Here is a 20,064-nt window from a genome sequence, read left to right as displayed (position 1 = left end):
GTCTCCTAAAAATAAAACTTTGAAAGGTCTGAGCAGTAGTAGGGCCAGGCTTTGTAATTACAGCTCTGTCTGGAGGGCATGAGATGGACAGGATGTCCTTATGCTGGGTATTGTGCCATATGTTTTAAGGCAAGAATTTACAAACAGCAGAGCACTGAAGAAAATCACTGTTTTCTGAACAACTTACAGCCCTTTGTATGAAGCTAAACCTAGCATTTGAAATGGGTTCGGTTCAGTTGCAGCAGACTGGATATGGTCTGTATGTGTGGATGAGAGACCTTTATTTTGTCCTGAAGATGTATGCTGGTTAGCACAGTAAATATATATACCATTTTTGTTTTGTTTTGCTTTGCTTTTGCAACACTACTCCTGTGTTACTAGCCTGGAAAAATAAGACTGAGTGTTTTCTTCTAAAAACATTCTCTGCATGTTTAGGTGCTTGCAATGTTCCTGTCATTTTAGTCTTCAAACGCCTACTATTCCAGCAACTCAGCTGATAGCAGTACAGAAAGTAAATCTCTCTTAAGCATTTTCCTTCCTCTGGCTAATAGCTAATCTAATAATAGTTTGACTCCTACCACCACAATAGCTCTCTGTATAAGATGGGTAATAGGAGGAGGCTACAGATTTCATTTCGTCAGTGGTGATCCAGAGCTACATGAAAGCAGTGTGATGGTGCTGGGTCACGGCTCTGCCTGGCTTGCTTATTCCTGTACAGACACATTTTCCAGTATTTCTCAGAATTGACATTAAAAAGTCCAGGACAAAAGAACAGTCTTCCTCCAACAATAACCATCCTCTGTTAGTTTTTGGATTTTTTTTTTTCTTTCTTCTGTTAGTTTTCCTCATTAGTGTTTCTGCATGAGGTTTATATATTTATTTCTTTCAAACTCTTACATTAGCCCTAAATGATCTTCCTATTAGTACAGGAAGCTGGCAGCAGCCAGTCTGCAGCCTTTGGATAGCCAACTAATTAAGGGAAAAGCAGGTGTGGATGGATCTACTGAGTCTACAACTAAGTGCCAAAAATTTAAGTTATTGGTCTGTGAGTGGTAGCAGGTGGAGCACTGTTTTATGCCCTCAATAGAGAGAAAAAGAAGGAAATGATTTTTCCCCTTCATGATTTAAAAGCTCTTCAGAAATACAATATGTTCATTCATTAATAGAAAAAAAAAAAAAAAACCACAACAAAAAACAACTCATTGTCTTGTATGGGGTTAGTCTTGAAGACAAATAATGGCAGTGCAGGGGCTCTTACTTTCACTGACCTGGACTGGGAGATGTGTGGTCTGCACAGAAATTGTTCATATTCTTAGGCTGACGCTTGGAAACATAACTCACAAGTGACTACAGATGCTGGCGCCTATTGTTCCTTTGCGGTTCTGTTTATTTATAAACTTTCCCTGCCTTCCATCAAACACTCAAAATGTTCTAATCTGCAAAAAGCCTCTTCCCTCAGTGCTAAACAAAAACACAGTCTATTGAACAAAGTATTATGCAAGGGAGATTGTGTCTAAGAATATATTCTCTCCTTGCACTGATTTCTCCTCCTCCCCAATTTCTGTACTTGCTTTCTTCCTTTGTACTGGATTTAGTAATTTATTCAAACACTTCTAACCAGGGGGCGTTTTTCACCAGGGTGCAGTGGCAAGAGACCACAAAAGCATTTCACAACACATGCAAAATACATTAAAGCACTTTCAGAATGGTATAGTATGGGGTAGGATAATGTGAGAATAAAAAACATGTAGAACAGCCACCTAATTACTCAACTGGTTTCATTAATTTTGATCTAGAAGTTGTCTTCGTGGATACGTATTAATCTTTTATGTGCGGCGTGTAAATTTAAATGCAAGCAATAAATGAATGCTTATACTAAAGCTTGCATACATCATCCTGGGAAAGGGATGATGAGAACAAAAACCTGGCACTCAAAACCTACTCATTGTTTACACTGTAGAACTCTTGGAGCATCTGACCAAACCGATGGAGTAGTGAGGAAGAAGGCTTTCCAGGTTAGATTGATCATTGTGAATCACATCATCTTTTACCCCTGAGTCTAATTCTCAGGGCACTCAAACACAGTGTGAAACCTCTGCCCACTGAGCTATAGGATTCTCTGTTTGATAACTTGTCTTTTGCCCCTGGCTCCCCTTTGTAAAAGTAATGAGATATTCACCAGAGCAGGGACTGGGACCAGATACCCAGCCATCCTAGCAAAGTGTACTAATTAGTCTGTCTCTCTCTCTCTCTTAATGAATTTATACATATTGATTGAGAAGTAGAACAGCTCCAACAGGAGAAACATAAGATTTTTTTTTCTCAAAGAACCCTGCAGCCTACATGATAGTTATAACTTCCTCCTGATGGTTAGAGACCATAGCTTCTTGCTCTTCATCAGGTGGAAAGAAGAAGAAAACTCTGCTATTTTTTCCTGCAGGGGTGAACAGTCTGGTCATGGGGCCATTGCAGCAGGGAGAACAGTCACCCTTTGTGGGGTGTATCTGTAGATCCTTATTTATTATGTTCTTTCTTTGTAAGTGCCTTAAATAGAAACTTTTTTTTTTTTTTAATTGGCATAGAAGAAAAGATTGGCTTGCATTTGCCATGCCAACTACATTCAAATTTTAAAATCTGTTTTAAATCAAGCTAGAATATTTTCCTTCCTTACACCCTGCTGGTATTTTTTTGATTTGATAGAGGAACGAGAGATCAGTTATTGACATAATTTTATTGAGGTTCTTTTTAGAGTGCTCAGACCCTAATTCCTTTCCCATTTCATCCTGAGGAACACTTACATTTGATCACATTAAAAGAACCCATCCTGCTGGAGAAAGATGGCTGAAAAGCAGACAGTAAAGGTAATATTCAACTTTAAAACTTGGGTTCTGACAGGACTGGGTTCTGCTTCTCTGTGTAGCATCATTTGGCACAATTTGTGTGTTGATGTTGCAGTAATTTAGGCTCTTGATACTTACTGTTAATGAGTCTCTGAATAACTACATCTGTATAAATTAGTCCACAAATTGCCTGCTGCAAAAATAAACAGTTTTGATTTCCTGTGTGAGCAGTATGGCAAGCATTTGTACACGTGTAGTTTTACTTAGCACTGGAAGTGTTTACCTGAGAGAAAAGTGATCATGAGTAGGTATATGTGTGGTGGAACAGAGAGATTCTGCCCTTGCACTGCATCTTGCTAGATGGAAATGGCATTGGGCAAGGCAGCATGGTGGAGTAAGGCTGCAATTCTGGAGAATCAAAAGTTTGTGTCTTTAGTGCTGTCATCTTGTTTTAGTCTGGGTCTTTCCCTCTTCAGCCTGAAAGAGACCAAAATCAATAAAGCATGCATCCAAATTAATGTTCATGGCTTTACTTGCGTTTTGGTAGCATGGGGCTTGGGTCCCCATGGTACTTGATGCTCTGAAAGACCAAAGTAGGAAATGTTCTTCTCTCAGAATGTTTCTCAGCTCAAGACTGAGAAGATTTAATAACATTTGGAAAGAAGACAGTGGAGCCAGCAATGAGGACTTTGTTTTATATAGGCCAGATATTTTGTACAGTCATAGGATGATTCTTAAGCTTCTTTTCTGTATTTGTAATCTCCAAGTTTGGTAATTTCAGTGCTTTGTGAGTTACCCATGCATCTTCCCACCCTTGTGTTAGCTCTGAGAAGGACTTGACTGTTTTTTGATGGAAACACCTACACTCCTATGCCATGACTTCAGCTGAAGATATGTGGGAATCCAAAGCAGTTCAGTTCTCGGTCCTCATGATCCGGATGGTGCATTTAGCTGGGGAACTGTCCTTTAATACAGGGTATAATCATATCATGTCAGTCTCTCTGAAATGTCTCTATATTATGCACTGGGTCATTTCCAGGAGTCGCAAGGAGTTGCCTGCCTGCTGGCGTTAGAAATGTGACCTTATAGAAATCTCTCTCTCAGTATCTAGAGGCTGTGATGTGTCACACTGATGCACATTTTCACCGTAACACTCACTCAACAGCAAGCAGCTCTCTGATCTGACAGTGCACATAGGTCCAAGGAGATGGATGCCTGTGTAATGTTACTTCAGTTGGTCTGATAAAATGAAAATCCTGCCACAAAGTCATTGTGTGAATGGTTTATAACGGCATGCAGGATTATGAACTTCAGCCAAGATACGCAGACCCTACGGGTGCTCTGCTGCATTTATTCTGGAGATGACTGACAGCATAGGATGTACGTGTAGAGGATGAGTTGCGTGTTACGTTTGGTCACAAGCAATGGGGTCTGCAGGAGGGTGGGACTGTAGTGTGAGGGAAGGAAGAACTCAGGGTCTGTTTGAGGCTGAAGCATGGCCAGGGCATATTGTCAAAGCAATAAATCTAAAGAACTCTTAATGATTTGCAGAATCATTTTGGTGACTTCTTTGGGTTGGAGATGCCTTCAAAAGCACCTGGCAGATCTTTCTGTAGTCGATGTTATTCCATATGGGTGGCATTTGCTAGGCAAACAGATGTGAGATGTTTATGCAGCCAACTTTTCTGTCTCCTGCTGTGAGGCATGAACCTTGCTCACTGGCACCCAGTGCCATGGCTCCTCATATACTTCATGTCTCAGTACACTACAGGCAGCCAATCAGCCTGATTCAGGATTTACTCGATGGCTGCCAGCCTGGGGAGCACACGAGTCCTGCTGGAGGGTGCACTTGTCAGGATCCAAAGACAGAGGACCAACAGTCTTGTGCTGTGGGAGAGGAAAGGGAAAAGATGTGGGGAAAGCATGGAACGACTTAATGAGTCAACTAATTAGAGACAAAACATAATCTGACCAGGAGAAAACAAGAAGGATTGATTTTTTTTTTAAATTATTTTTTTCCCCAAAGGATATATTTCTCTGAAAGATTATTTCACAATAAAACAATTACAAAGTTTACTCTGTGCTCATGGGTGTACATATACACACATGCAGGCACACAGCCCCACAGATTGTGTTTATGTGTCTGAACCAAGGCAATCTGATTGCACAGAGTGACATGCAAGCTTGCAAGGACTGGTAGCTTTCATACTGCACAAGAAGTGTTTGCATGTTAGCTTTTGCCAGTAAGGCTAATGCCTCTGTGCTCTCACTGTGGCCAGAGGCTCTGGTGAGAGTCAGGAATTCATTCCAGGTGCAGACTAGAACAGCACAAGCAAAGTTTTTTTTTCTGATAATTTTCTTCATGGGAGAGCTGCTGTCTCCCTTCTGAGGCTGTAACAACGGCCAAGGCTGCTGTGAGCCTCAGTGAATATCCCTAATAGAGAGAAGTGAACTAGGAGGGGCCAACATTTTTAAAAAAGAGAAGTGTTTTTAAAATTAGAATTCTAAATTTCTCTTTGTGTTGAAAGCAAACACCTGGCTGCTAGCAGGAGCAGAGGGCTCTCAGCTGAGGGCTCTCAGTTGCCCAGCCAGCAGCATGGCCTGTGGGCACAGCAGTGAGAACAGGGGTCCTGGGGATGCTCTGTGCTTGCTTCCCAGTTGATCTGCTCTAAGCTTTGGCTCTGTTTCATGCCTCTTCATGGAAATGACTACCCGTTCTGGGAGGAGCTCTGTCTCTTTCTCAAACTATAATGCAATCCAGACATGAATTGGCAGAAATACCATGAGACTTCTTATTCTTGTGTATTTCCAGTGCAAATGAACTCAAAATGTCCTGAGAAAGGCAGCCATGGCATTTTTTTTCTGATGAACTGACAGTGACCTGACAGTTTATTGTGGTTCTTCCCCAAAAGATGTCTATATAGGAAAGAAACTGCAAGATCACTTTCCCATCCTTAGCTTGTTTTCAAGCAGTACTGATATTAAAAACTTATTTTTCACAATGTATCTTAATAATTCGTACTCCATCAAAATAGTTACAATCAAGCACTCTCTTTGAGCACATGCACATGTTAATTTAAAACCTATTTACCTCTGAACAACGTGTAATACACATTTTTGGAGACTTGCTGCTCCAGCTAGGAGAGGACAAACAGAACTTTGACATATGTCCTATGCAGACAAATTCAGAGTTTTATCTTCCTCCGTCAGTATGGCCAGCCTAGGATGACTTCAGCGACATCACCTGCATTTACTGCCTAGAGCTAGGCACTATGAAGAGATACCATGATTATGTTTGTACTTTGAGACCTCTTTCTCTCTGCCTTCCGTTTACTTGAGCCATAATTAGGGAATCCTGGTGTGACCTGATTGAGAGAGGGAAGGAAGGTGTTTCATGGTCTTTGTCTAGCTTGGTTTCCTTATGTGAAGCAGACTACTGAAGTGGCACAAGATCTGTTGGAAAAAAGACTTTGAGGACGGGCTGGAGTTACATGCTGTGTTTTCTAAATCCATTATAAGCTGAGCAATGTGAGTGCCTGACTTAGTGAGCACTGTTCTAGTGACTGTTACAATGATACAGAGAGACCTTGACAAAGATCCTGGTCTAGCCCATTTGGGGAAAAATGCTCATCTAATTTGCCTAGATACACTTCAGCAATAACGAGATCCTCACTTGTGAAAGTATTGTAACCAAGCTAAGAGATTCGGGAAAAGAAAACAAGACAACGTTATTTCTTCATGTCTTTCCAACGTAGTGATGAATGGATACAGCAAGGCAGGTGCAAGCGATTTAGGTGAAGTCTCACAGGAGAATTGCAGAGGAGCTAAGAACAAACCTTGCTCTTCAGCCCTACAGTGCAGCCTTACCAGAGAGCTCCTTGTTTTTGATTCTCAAACTGGATTGGGAACATTTCACACCATATACATCTATATTCCAAGGGGGAAGATGTGAATCATGGGTGTCCAACCTTTTGGCTTGCCTGGGTTGCACTGAATGAAGAGGGACACATATAAAATAAATATGTCACTCTGAAAGTAATGCCTCATGTTCTTTCCGTAGAAACTACAACAGATACAAAGAGCACAGTACCACTATTTGACAGCAAATTCTCATGTACAAAACACTGTTTTTCAACATAGTCACCACCATCAGCTATGCATTTTTCTAGAGTATGCCTTCCACACTTCTAAAAATCGACTCCAGCAAAGGTTACCCACTATAGTTATCACCTCTGCTGAAATGCACCATCCACTGCCTCACTGTGTTCACATCCACTGTTTGGTCTTCATTCACATTCAGCAAGCATCAGTGAATGTCAATAGGTGTAATATTTTCCTCTTGGAGGAATTCAGTGACAGGCCTTTGTTTCATGTGCACTTCCATGTCAGACGCCATTCTGTCAGACTGCCCTTCTGTTGCCCTCTGTCACACAGCAATAACATATAACAGAATATTGGTGGGAAAGTTCATCCTCTGCTGCCGTACCACCAACATCCGCTTCTGATGTTGTGGTCAATGTAATAACATAGGGGGCATTACTTTCGGAGCAGCCCTCCAAGATAATGTAGTGAATGTATACAGGCAACAAAGCTTGCTTTATTTTTTAATATTTTTATTAAAACATAAAAAATTGAGAGCATCAGAGCCATAAAACTAATGGGATATGTGACTTAGTGAAACTAATGCATTAGGATGGGCTTGGCCAGGACGTGAGTTGGATATGCCTGGTGTAAATTAGGGGGGTTGGAACTTGATGGTTGGAACTTCTAACCCAAGCCATTCTATGATTCTATGATTTCTCTCCTCCAGGATAAAGCATCTTTGTGGTTCCTGAGCATCAGTCCTCAGCACCCAACCACTAAAGCACCAGGACAGACAGAATCAGAATCATAGCTGCTGCTCAAAGAACAGCTTGGGAAGAAGCTATCTAGAAGTTTCTACCTCTCTCAAAATTATTCAGTGGCACAGATGATATGAATCCTCTGTGGAGTGCTGAGCTGCTTATCCCTCAGAGGACAATGTGGGAGAGAAGCAGGTGAGCCTTGCAACACCAATTTTGGGTTAGTGATTCGGTTAAGCTGGTAGTTGGTGTATGCCTGATACAGTCACATATGTCACTCTGTCAAGCTCACTGCTTTATTATTTCTTTAAATAAGCCCAGTTTAGATGCATTGGTGATGCTTGGCAATGGTTCTTCACAGAGAGTTGAACCACAGTATGCTTGTTAGAAATGTAGAAAACATAGTACCAAAGCTGCAAAAGCACTATACTGGTAAAATATCATAGCATGAAAGATACAGCACAAATCAAGACCATACAGATCATGAAGATTCTAAAATATTGCGAGCAGAGCTGGGAGAATCAGTGCATAAAGGTGATTATGGAATGCTGCCTTTTTCTGAGATGAAAGTTACAGCTTCCCATCTTACCATAATAGTAAGTAACATGGATCTTTGCAAACTTTCTTGGAAAACAGTGGCAAGATCAAGTGGTTTCTGCTTCTCATCTCAGTTACCTAACTGGGGCCATTATTAGGTTACAGATATGGGACCCCTACTTCTCTCCATTTTAAGAAAAAATGCACCCTGAATAGCAGAAAATTCTAACACGATGCTTAATGGATAGAGAAAAATATGTTAAAAATGCAGAAAATTTAAGATAATTCTAAAAATAATTCCCCAAGCCTTCATCCAACTCCATATTTAAGTTGGAAAGTGTAGGGATGAAAGCAATGTTGTTTAGAACATTTAGAACAAGCAGATTGTTTAGAATGCATGGATTTTTTTCTGTATTATTACTGAGGTCTGAGTTTGTGTGGTGTGTGAAAAATGTTGGAAAGATTTTATTTAACTCTTGGGAAGGAGAAGGCACTTCATTCCTTTATTAAGAGCAGAGTGGAGCCAGAGGCAGACTGGCCATGGCTACTTTGATGCTAAAATTCTTCAAACTGTACAATAACATGGTCACATGCAGCCTGTAGAGTTCAGGATGCATTATGTCAGGTCCTGCAGACATGCAAGAATGTAACAAAATTGGGTTTGTGCCTCTTTGATTCATCTGAAGTTTCTGGAGAAGGAAGAAAATGGCCCTAATACCGGTGCTGAGGTAAGCAGATATGTTTTTTAGCCAGCACATATCAGAAAGTGATGTTTACTGTGAAGATTAACTTGAGCTTAATGAAGGCTTCTTAGCATCTTCACCTTCCATGGCAGAGCAATGAAGCTGTGACATTAAGTTAAAAAGAAAATTGGATATCCATTTCTGTCGGTGCCACAGACAAAATGCTAGGGACAGCAACACTGTGGACTCATGCTTTGCAACATGGGGAGAGAGGTTTCTGGCATCTTCCAGGAGAGACAGTGTCAGTGCTTTCCATAGTGGCAGGATGCTCAAAGTAACTTCTCCCAGCTGAGCTTGATGCCTGTTCCATCTGACAGCCCTGCAGAGGCTTTGGGGAGAGCACTCATCATTGAGTGCTTTGATGCTGCCCAAACAATATGGTACTGGTAGCCTAATCCAAATGGTTCTTCAACAGAGCATTTTGAAGGGAGACCTTCTACTGAAGGTGGTGAAGCCAAAGCTGTAAGATAGAGGGCCTTAGAAGAGAGGAGATGAGGTGGGCATATGTTGCACCTGATCTCTTTAGATGCTGGTTGAATAAAAGGAAGTTACAGCAGAACGTGTAGGTTTGGAAGCAGCCAAAGAGGAAGAGCCAAAAAATCTGGAGGCAGCAGAAGCTGGGCTTCTGCTAGCACCAGAGACCAGTCGACCCAGCCCAACCATATTGTTACTATTTTATTAAAAGGGTTGATTTGGAGAATGTTGTGTTAGCAATTCAGCATCATGCCTTGGAGCCTTGATTTCAAGCCTTTATTTATATGCTTAATTGTTGCTATGGAAATTCAATATTTAAAGAGGTAATTATTGCTGATCTTGTTGCATGTGTCCATTTCTGATGTCCAGCTGTTAGCTCTTTAGCTCCAGTCTAGCAGATTAATTACCACTATTGATTACTTTGAGCTTCTCTCTTCACACCTGCAGTCTGTGTAATTAGCCAGTGGCCTCTTCTGAAAATTAGGAGCAGTTTCATTTTGGCATCTTGCCATTTCTTAGCCATGTGCTTTATACTGATGAACAAAAGCAAATCTATTTTAAATAGAGATATCTGTGCAAGGAACTCTGCATTTTTGAACTGTGGATAACTCAAATTACTATGTTAGCAAATATTGTGCCCCACCGGAAGTCCACTGCTAGTAAAAAAAATAAATAAGTAAAAATTTCCAAAACACTGCTTTTCATTCCCATGCCCCACTGCTAAATGCTGTCCTGGCTTTTTAAAACTTTTTAAAAAGTGTCTGTACAGGCTTTTTCACTAAAAGGGACCCAACTATCTGAGGACAATCTATTCTTTTCTCTGTCTGGAGTTGCCCTTTCCCTGTGGCTTGCATGTGAAGTTCCCTGGTGATCTTACTGGATGTTGCCACGGCACCTCAGAAGAGTGTTAAGTAGAATGACATGAAGGTATGCCTGTGCCCAGGAGGCCTTCATCCATCCTTTCCATTTCCAAACACTGTGCTTGTCTCTTGCTGTACACTGTTTTCTAGTGGCCATCCAAGGACATGACTCTTCTTGAAAAGACAAGTCCGTGCTAAGTTCCCTCTCTTAGCACATCATTGAGGTAAAGACTTCCATGGTTTCAAAGCTTTGTTTTAAGAAAGAAAACATGCTTCTTATGCCATACTAGGGTCATGGCTTCCTTCTGTTAAAAAGAAAAAATATTTATGTAAGAAGTGTTGCTAGGCACAGCTCATGCTAACACTGCAACTCATCATAAGCACTGCGCTGAGAGGATGACAGAGTAAGGAGAAAACTTTGTTCTCCATCCAGTTTAGTTTATAGCAGACCAAGGACAGTCCAAAAGTACAATATGGGTGGCCTGTGAACTGAAGTGTGCTGAAATTCAGCATTCGGGAACTAACTTCTGTATTAGTTCTGTGTGATTGGCCACTCTTCACGTATCAGCAGTTTAATGTGCTGTGGCTCAAGGTGGTGAGTCTCTGGAGTCAAGGCAGCAATGAAGGCTCTTGCTGCTTCAGGGGTCAAACGCTGCTCTGAAAGTTGTTGCGAAGTTCAGGGGAAGTGAAGGGATTCATCTCCTTCCTGGTTGGCTAGATAGTTGCTTCAGACTATTTGGTACAGCACCGGCCTTGAGACCAGAAGGTCCTCAGCTGGAATCTCATCACCACCACTGTTTCTAGATTAAACTCTAAATTGTGTACTGTCATTTGGAAGCCTTCTGTGCAGGGTCTTACTGAGTCACCAGTTATTAGGAATGCCTCCTATTATCACAGCCCTAAAAGCTATTTGAACAGAAGCCTAATGTGACTGTGATTTCCAAGGACCATTTGCTGTTATTGCAGCTCTGCTTTGCTGTGAGTTAGAGAAACAAACCAAAGTTGCTTTCAGATCACATGAAGGGGAGGGACAGGGAAGCAGTGGAGCTGGAGTGACATTCAGCTGCCAGTGAATGTAAATTTACAAAAAATAAACAATCTTTGTATTAACCAGAGCACAGTTATCTCTACTATGAGAAAACAAACAGGTTTATACTCTTCAAGCAGATGCATTTCTGGGATTTTTAAATTCTTCTCACTATTCAAAGTGGCAACAAAAAGTAGCTGCTAAGAAGTATGCAGAGCCTATGCACTGCCATACATCATGGGCCAGAGGGACCTTCTTCTCTGTAGAAGGAGGTAGGAAAAACACAAATGTCTACTATCTGGGACAGAAAGGCAGTCACTTGTGTCCACAGAGTGAGAAACTACACATAAATATTGGTGTGAAGACACACAGATGCATGTGAGAGAATTCAGTATAAGACAGGAAATTCTGGAGTCTGGTAATATAGTTCAGGAGCTGGATTTCAGAGCAATCCTGATTCTACCTCATTGTTGACTTTTCAAGACTTCTTAATCTTAAGTTGCCCTCCATGAAGTGCAAGTACAGTTTTGACTGGAAAAGGTCTGATTAAGATAACAGAAAATAGATGTTTCCTAAAATAATTCTCAAGTTCTCTTGTATCTGCAATTAGACACACTGTGAACAGCTTGCTCCTGTTTAGGAGGACTGATGTGAAATGGCACTGGTTCATTACAGATAGCGATGCTAGGCTCTACATTTATTGAATATATGGCCAAATATTTGTATCAGTTATAGGTAATGCAGTCGTATACACAATTCAGCCCTGGCTTTCCCTTATCTAGCGTAGTGCTGGTGTGTTTGGCAGGGATAAGAGGCTACATCAGAGAGTCTATTTAGAGCATGAAGTGCCAGACATCTTCTCCATATCAGATGGTCAGTAGCCAGCCCGACTCACTGAAGGACAGATGGCTGGCAAGGGAGAAGACAACTGAAAGCTGGGACCATTAGAGGAAGGCAGTGGTGCTGCCAGCTATTTGCCTTCTTCATTCCCATTTGGGTTATATATCCCTTTTAAGATGATGCTGCACTGTCTCTAGCAAACAGGTAAGTATGTTGGGAAGGGAGTATAGCTGGCTGCAGGGTAGAGTAGATGGCCAAGCAGAAGTGAGAGAAAACATGTTTGCATCCATGTGAAGGTGTCCAGGTGATAACAGTACTTCAGCATGGCGCAGGCTAAAGTATGGAGTGCTTTTGTGCCTGGGTTACTGTATCTGGAAATCTCTGAAATTTAGGGCAGAAATCTGGGAGATTTTGAAGTAACCGAAGTCCCACCTACTGCAGGAGGAGTCACAATGTCTGGCCAGTCCAAGGTTCAAAAAAGACATCTGGCCATGCAAACAATGCAATTCAGCTGACAATCAGCAAGGTAATGTAGAAAAAGTCAGGCCGGCATGTCCAATGGAGCCACCTGAGTACCAGCTACCAGTGTTACGTGTTTTAACACACCAGTAGACATTGCCTTCACCAAAGCGTGACCAAGCCTGGGACAGTTTTGTCCTATCTATGCAAGGAGCTGAATCCTATCACTTGAGAGTGCAGGTGGATTGGTTGACCCCATATTGATGATGTGGTAGACCCACCAGACTTCATTAACAGTCTCTGTCAATGATCAAGGCCAGAATGCTGAACAACACTGATGACAAGCTGGAAGAATTCTGGTGAAACTTTACTCCTGGAAAAGTAAACTCAGCAGTAATGCCCCCTAGAGTGTTGCTGGTAAATGAAGAAGTACCTTATCTACAGGCTGTGCCTAAAGCTTTAATGAATGATGAATGTCTCTCTCGTCCTGAAGTTCCTGACATAAGTTTGTGCAGCAAACCATTCAAAGGTGCATTATCAAAAATGGCTGAGTGCCCAGTTTGAGAGGATCTGAATATGGGAGCTTTTGGAAATGGCTATTTGTATCATTCTGCTGTCTGCATCTTTGGGCATGTAAACAGTCTGACAAGTTGCTCCATTAGGGTTGTTGTAAAGACGTGACTTAAACAGTCTATCACTCTTTCCGAGAGGCTTCATCATTCCATTTCTCATCATTGCTGCAGCTTCTTTCCTCCTCTTTATGAAGTGTGAGGTACTGCCTCCTGTCAATGCATGCTGTGTGGCTCCCAGTACAACTGGTTCTGATTGAAGTCTCCCTGCAGTGCAAGCAGTAAACTAGAATAAGAGCATAGGGTGCATCTGCAGCAATAAGAGTAAGGTGCTCACAAGTAGCGTACCACAGGTTTGTTTGAAGATTTGAAATGCTATCTATTTCTTTGTATTAATGTGCTGGCTATACATATGCCAGGTGTGTCTGCTGTTCAGTGAAACGATCACTGGTTCCTTATGGTGTTGTGCTGCACTGTGTCTTCCTCCTAAGGATTTCAGTTCTTAAATTGTAATGCATGTGGTCCTTCTCCCAGCAGATAACACAGGGTGGTTGTACTTCATCTTTTGCCACCTTGGAGGTTTTCTTTAGCCATCCAAACTGGCCATGAACACTTCCAGAAAGGGGGCATCCACAACTACGAGTCTCACCACCTTCGCAGTAAGTATTTTCTTCCTAATATCTACCCTCTTTCAGTTTAAAGCCATTGTCCTGTCACTACATGCCCTTATAAAAAGTCCCCTCCCTGGACTTGTGACCAGTCTCTCAACTATGTATTTGTCTGCTGTGGTTTCCTGGTCCTTTCAGTATCCCTCCCTGCTGCTGAAGAGATAGAGGAGAACAGCACCCTCTCCATCCACTCATTGCTCTAATCCCCTAAAGTCCCTTTTGATAGTCCTAAGTCCTTTCTCAGCAATTTCATTGCTGCTAGCCTGTACTACCAGTAAAGAATAATAATCAGAGGGGTGATCCAGGCCAGGAAGTTTTCTGGTAATGTCCTGATTCAGACTCCACTGAAACAGCAGACTTCCCTACAGGGATGCTCTTGCCAACCTTGCCCTCCCCTCAGAAGGGAGTAACCTATGACACTTATCCTTCTTTCCTTTTTGGTGGACGTGGTCTTGAGGGGTTGAGTAGACTGCTTTGCCCTAGACAATGTCCTGGGTGCACCTTCCACTGCTTCCTCACTTACTTTTCCCTCGAGTTTCAAAGCCTCAGATCTAGTATTTAAGGACACCTGGGAAGATGAGGTATGTAGGGAATGGATTTGCCTGCGATGCCGAGCAAGGACCTGCTTCCATTCCTACCCTTTTCTTAGGTGTCCTCCCTTTGCCTGACAGTGACAGAGTAGGAGATCCACCACTACTTGGGGTGTATCACCCTGATGCCTTTCTTGTAGATATGGCAGTGAGCCTAGCAGTCTATTTCTGGCTCACTCTTCCTGATGCTCCTTAATCTTTCCACCTCCTCACTGAGCTCTGCCACCAGTTTGAGCAGATCATCTACCTGCTCACACCTCACGTAGGTGGTATCTCTACCACCCTTCAATGGCAGCAACAGGCTCAGGCATTCCCTGCAGCCAGAGACCTGAACTGCCACATTTCTGGGTAGGCACTTGGTCTGGGTAGCTGCATTCTTTTTGGCAAGAGCTTTCTACTTAGTGGAGACTACTATAGTGGCTGCTGGTAGTTTATTGCTGGGAGGTCTTTGAGATAATGATAGAGGTCAGTGTTTTGGGTACGGATCACCATGATCTGATGGCATAGATAGTGCTGACATACTGGGTAGTGCAAGGTCATATCTGTGGCAAATGGATCTCTTCTTCATATTCCAGTGGATCCATACCCAAGGGTTCCTTGACAGACATTGCTGGAGAGAGGTGCAGTACCCCCATACCATTTTCTCTGCAATGGACGGTGCTGGGCCTTATGGGGTTTTCTAGTTGCTACACCTTCACCGACACCTCACTATTCTCTTTACAGTAGACATGCCTGAGTGCATGCTGCTGTATGCACAGTGGAGATGTCTTTGTCCCAGACCATTCTCTGGACAGCTGGCCTGTCTGAGCCCCATGACATTCTCTGGATGGTGAGCATGCCAGGGTCCCATGCCATTCTCAGGATGTCAGGCATGCCTGGGACGCTCTGGTAGATCCACCTCCATGAGCTCCTTGCCATTTTCTATAGACTTGAATGTGATAATGTATGTATTTGCTGAGCACGGATTTTCTTTGCCTGCCTTCTTCATTGACTGTGCAATGATGGGAAAGCTCCAGCTTCATAGAATCATAGAACAGACTAAGCAATTGCTCACCACCTGTCAGCCAATCCCCTGCCAGTTCCCCAAACAGCATTGCCTTCTCCTCCCACCTTGTCAAATCCCCGATGTTTTTTGTCTGCATCTTGTCATATGGCATGAAATATCTCCTTGACCAGTTTAGGTCAGCTGTTTTGGTTCTGTTCCCTCCAGCTTCTCACCCTCAACCTCCTCACTGGCAGGTTCAGCATGAAAGGGTGAAAAATACTTGTCTTAATGCTAAGACAACTAAAATAGTGGTGTGCTATTCACATTGTTTTGTCCTGAATCCAAAACATGACATCGTATCAACCACTGTGAAGAAAATTAACTCTATTCCTGTTAAAACCAGGACAATATACAAAATCCTAATCTTGACAGGAGTTGTTCTGTGGCTCACCCTTTTTCTCTCTGAATATAAATATGCCTGCATCTATGCATGGGTTTGTGTTCATGCAGAACATATCAGAGAGGTTTTTGTCCCTAAATAGTGAAAACTTGAGCTGATCTGTGTCCCATCCACAGCTCTTGCCCTAATGAGCTGAAACTACATTAGCAATATCCCAGGCAGATAAATTGACTTTAAACCTTGGTTTGATGATCGTACTAAGACATTCAATTAATTCTGTTTTGCTACAAGCTAATTTATGACTTCGTGTTTGTAAAAAAAAAAAAAAAAATGTTGAATGTACAACAGTGGGAGACAATGAATTATTCTACCTTCCTTCATGCTCCTGTCTTCACATTTCACTACTACAAGCATGGAAGAGGAAATATGAAAGAAATGTCTTTTGATGTATGAAATGTGGGTATTTTCTCATACTGAGCTGTGTCTAACTGGTGTAAACACATAATCAAGCCCTCTAGGAGATGCTAATTAGTGCAGTAAATGTAAGTTTATTAATTCCCATTACGTTTCTCTTTGTTTCACCAGTGAATGTGTCTTTTCAGGAGAACAGATTTGATATGGTGTGTCTGTAGAATTTGTTTGCATTCATGGCAAATGAAGACAAGTAGCCTAGCAAAGCTGTGATGAATTAACAGTGGTGCATGTGATCAACGTCTCTGTAACAGGGTCCACAAAGTGCATGGGCTTCTCTGTGATCTGAGAAAACAACAACAACAACAACAACAACAAAACAGAAAGCCCCAGAGGATTTGCTAACAATTTTCTGCTCCATCTTTTACTTGGTGTGTTTTTAATGAGCCCTCCAAAAGCACAGGTACTAAAACTTTCCCTTTTTGATGTAGCAGAATACACTGTCAAGTCATACTGCAGGAGAAGTACTTCAAAGGCAAACAGCCAGCAAATATGATTGCATTAGGTGAGGCTGTTGGGTATAATTGAGCTCCTCCCATCTTTGGAAAGTACTGGAAGATAGGCCCTTAACAATTCCCTCTTCCTGCTCCTCTGACTTTTTATTAAAAATCAGTACTCTTCCTGTAATGTTCACATTTCTATACTATGCCATCAACACATGCTGTGTTGCTTGTGTCAGGTACTATGAACCAAGGTTATGCCCAACGGTAAATAATAAGGGTTCAAGTGAGCAGTTGACCAGTGTGGACTGGTATGAAGGAACAGTATGGGCAGTGGAGAGGGTGGAAGAAGCATCTGATGGTCTTTCAGCCTGGAAGCCATCCTGTCTCCTCTGTGAAGGATGCCAGAAACCCTGGAAATGCTCATGCAGGGTGGTGCTGGTCCCTATGGGAAGCTGGGAAGCCTCCAACTGTTGGAGCAGCTCTGCATCCCAATTGGACTTATGTGGAAAATGATTTTCTTGGGGTTGCATCACAGCTTGACTATGCTCTCAGGACCTACTTTCAAGCTTTGTATGTGAAGAAGGGCTCTGTATGTTTTAAATTAGTTTGCTAATGAACACAAATCATAGGAGGAGGTATTTTCCCTTTGTATGGAATGCTTCCTGAAAGTTAGCCCCTTGCTCTAGTTGTGAATGACCTGGGAGTATCTGTGGCTGGCCACTGCCCACATCACTCTCCTTCCCTTCATTTGATCACTTGGATTGAAATTAAGCAATAACTCAGTCAAGGAAGTAGAAAATACATGTGAATTGTCTTTCTCCCATGAATGTGATTAATTGCTTGCTTTTTGTATGAATTTCCAACTCCACGTTATAAACTTGGACGTCTCTGGATGTCTGTTCAAATGAAAGAATTCTTCTAGCTTCTTTCCACTATAGCATGCATGTTGCCTATGTGCTTCATTTACTGTAGATGTCAAAGGCAGGCATGGCTGGCTGTCTTTTGGGACTCTGCGCAGCAACAGTGGATGTTGCTGTTACAGGTCTTAATTAGCATTAAGTCATTGATTTATTTTCTGGTGATAAATAATCATAATTAGTATATAAATATGTAGTTCAGCTCTGATCAGAACACTGAAGTAGAAGATTCTCTTCAAATGTTTGCCTGAGATGTGAAAAGACTGGAATATATATATTTTTTTAATTACAAATGTGTTCAATGTAATGTGTTAGCACAGCTTGAGCAAAACTTCACGTTCTTAGTAAGGTGGCTTTCTGCTGGAATCTGCTAGCAGAAGCATGGAGGAAGATGGACTCTAGCTTAGAAATTCGCTAGCAATCTGGAGATAGAAACTGGCATGTCCTCTGAGACACGCTCCATATATGCAGAATTTATCTGAATAAATGAGCCCCTTACTTAACTGGGAATGTACTGTATATTCCATCTGTAGACTGAATGATTGCTCCATTTCAAGCCTCCTGACTCCCATGGAGCCATCTGGTACATGCTAGTTTGTACAAATAGGTGAGGATTCCTGCTAACACAACAGCCTTTGACTAGGCAGAATTCTGATATTTAGCACTGTGCTTCATATTTGCTTGCAAAGCCATAACAAAAACCTGAACGCTTTCAGTGTTTAATATTTAAATGAACCTTACTTTTTCTCCTGGAAATCCAGTTGGGACAGGAGCGATTAATGCAATTACATCACAAAATCTATTGAGCTATTAATACATCCACGAAGTAGACATTCCACCTTATGTGTCTTCATGATATTTTTTCACCCATTGCTTGCTTAGGGATGAGCAGGGAGGAGGATGAGTGAGAGGAAGAAGGTATGTGTCATATAGATATTTTTATACCGCTTAGAGATATTGTCAGAAAATTAAGCTAACAGAAATAACTTTCGTATGCAGCAGTGGGCCGTTCATGGGCATATCAAGAGGTATGTAACTGCTGCATTATTTTGGTTGTCCTGTCATGTGCTAGATATTCCTGTGGATGTTTGCTTTATCAGTGAAGAGACTTTCACCTGTAGCCCTTACATGTCTGTGTTTTGGTTTGGCTTTATTTCTTATTTTCTGTGTTACTCATCAAGGCTAGCTCTTCCTGAATGGTAGAAATGCTGCTTTTTCCTTTTAACAGTGAGTACATGGTTTGCCAGTGCTGGGTTGGGTCTGTGCAGATTCTCACTATTCATTTTGGTGTAATCTTATTTCGTTTTAGTAAACGTTGCCCCACAGACATGGGATCAGTTACAAAGTGGGATCTCTTCTCACACTTCTGTTGCAAAATACAGCCTTCTAAAAACAGCAGTGAGGAGCTCCTTTTGTCTGGTTTGGGTTCTTCACTTAAGTGCTTGTGGTGCCTGATTAAATTAGTAATCAGAGATATAGTCATGCTTTTTTGTGACTCTGAGAGCCTTCATTGTGGATTATATTTCCACAGTGCAATTTCTTCCTAAATTGAGCTTTTTGTATTCAAGGACTTTGAAAGTCTTTCAGACTGAGATAAAACCCAGTTTACTACATAGACCAGCTCTTGCAGCAGTGCCAAGCTCCTGGGCAGAAACACTGGGCAAAACAGTTCTTCATTTGCACAGTAAATATGACTATATAAAGGTTTATGTGTGGTACAGTGGTTTTGCTGACCCTTTATGCTTAAATACTGCAGTATGACAGTACGACTGGCAGTGCACTGAATGCCTTCATGTCATGCTGCCTCCAAATGACAGTTTCCTTTCTTGTCAAAACACAGAATGGCTTGAACCAAAGCCACATAAATGCTAACAGCATACTCTCTGGTATAAAAGATACTTGCACAGATCCAAAGCCTGTGGCCTGTCCCTGGTCAAAACAATAGGACTAAAAAGCCATTAGGCCCTTGCAGCTTGTTTGCTATGTTAAAACTCAATTTGTGTGCTAAGCCAGTAGCTTTGGTGCATGCATGTAGGTGGTCTCTTCAGAACAGGGACAGGAAACTGAATCCCTCCCACATTAACTCAACTGCATTTACTCATTTCTGAAGAAGGTAGCAGAGACAGTGAGTACAACAATGAGGTGCTCCAAGGTGGGAGAAACTTGGGGCCAGGCTGTGCTCTGAATCAGCTCAGAGAGGCTTTAGCCCACTAGGGATTTCTGGAGGCTTAGCCAGAAGTTTCACTGTGGGCTGGAGGAAAGTACCCCAGGAAGAGTGTTCCTAGTTGGTTGGTTGCTTTTATTCCTCTAGAACAGGCTTGTCCAACTCATGGCCCACGCACAGCCCAGTCTGTCCTGTGGCTGCCCCTGCCCCATGCCATCATGGTGGCAGCTCTGCCC

At 42.1% G+C, this 20,064-nt stretch overlaps 1 long non-coding RNA gene across 1 annotated transcript in view; it reads left to right on the top strand.

The window, feature by feature from the left end:
• The window catches only part of LOC146544584 (uncharacterized), a 76,572-nt gene that overhangs the window by 38,156 nt on the left and 18,352 nt on the right, over positions 1-20,064 (top strand). Inside the window, exons 2-3 of the long non-coding RNA XR_014882271.1 lie at positions 7,651-7,876; positions 13,728-13,849. This is a non-coding gene — a long non-coding RNA (uncharacterized LOC146544584). The remainder of the gene's footprint in view (positions 1-7,650; positions 7,877-13,727; positions 13,850-20,064) is intronic.

The sequence above is a fragment of the Meleagris gallopavo genome, chromosome 3 (genome assembly GCF_905368555.1).
Source record: "Meleagris gallopavo chromosome 3, MGAL_WU_HG_1.1, whole genome shotgun sequence".
In the NCBI taxonomy this organism is placed as follows: Eukaryota; Metazoa; Chordata; class Aves; order Galliformes; family Phasianidae; genus Meleagris; species Meleagris gallopavo.
This window is presented reverse-complemented; position numbering and strand designations above follow the sequence as displayed.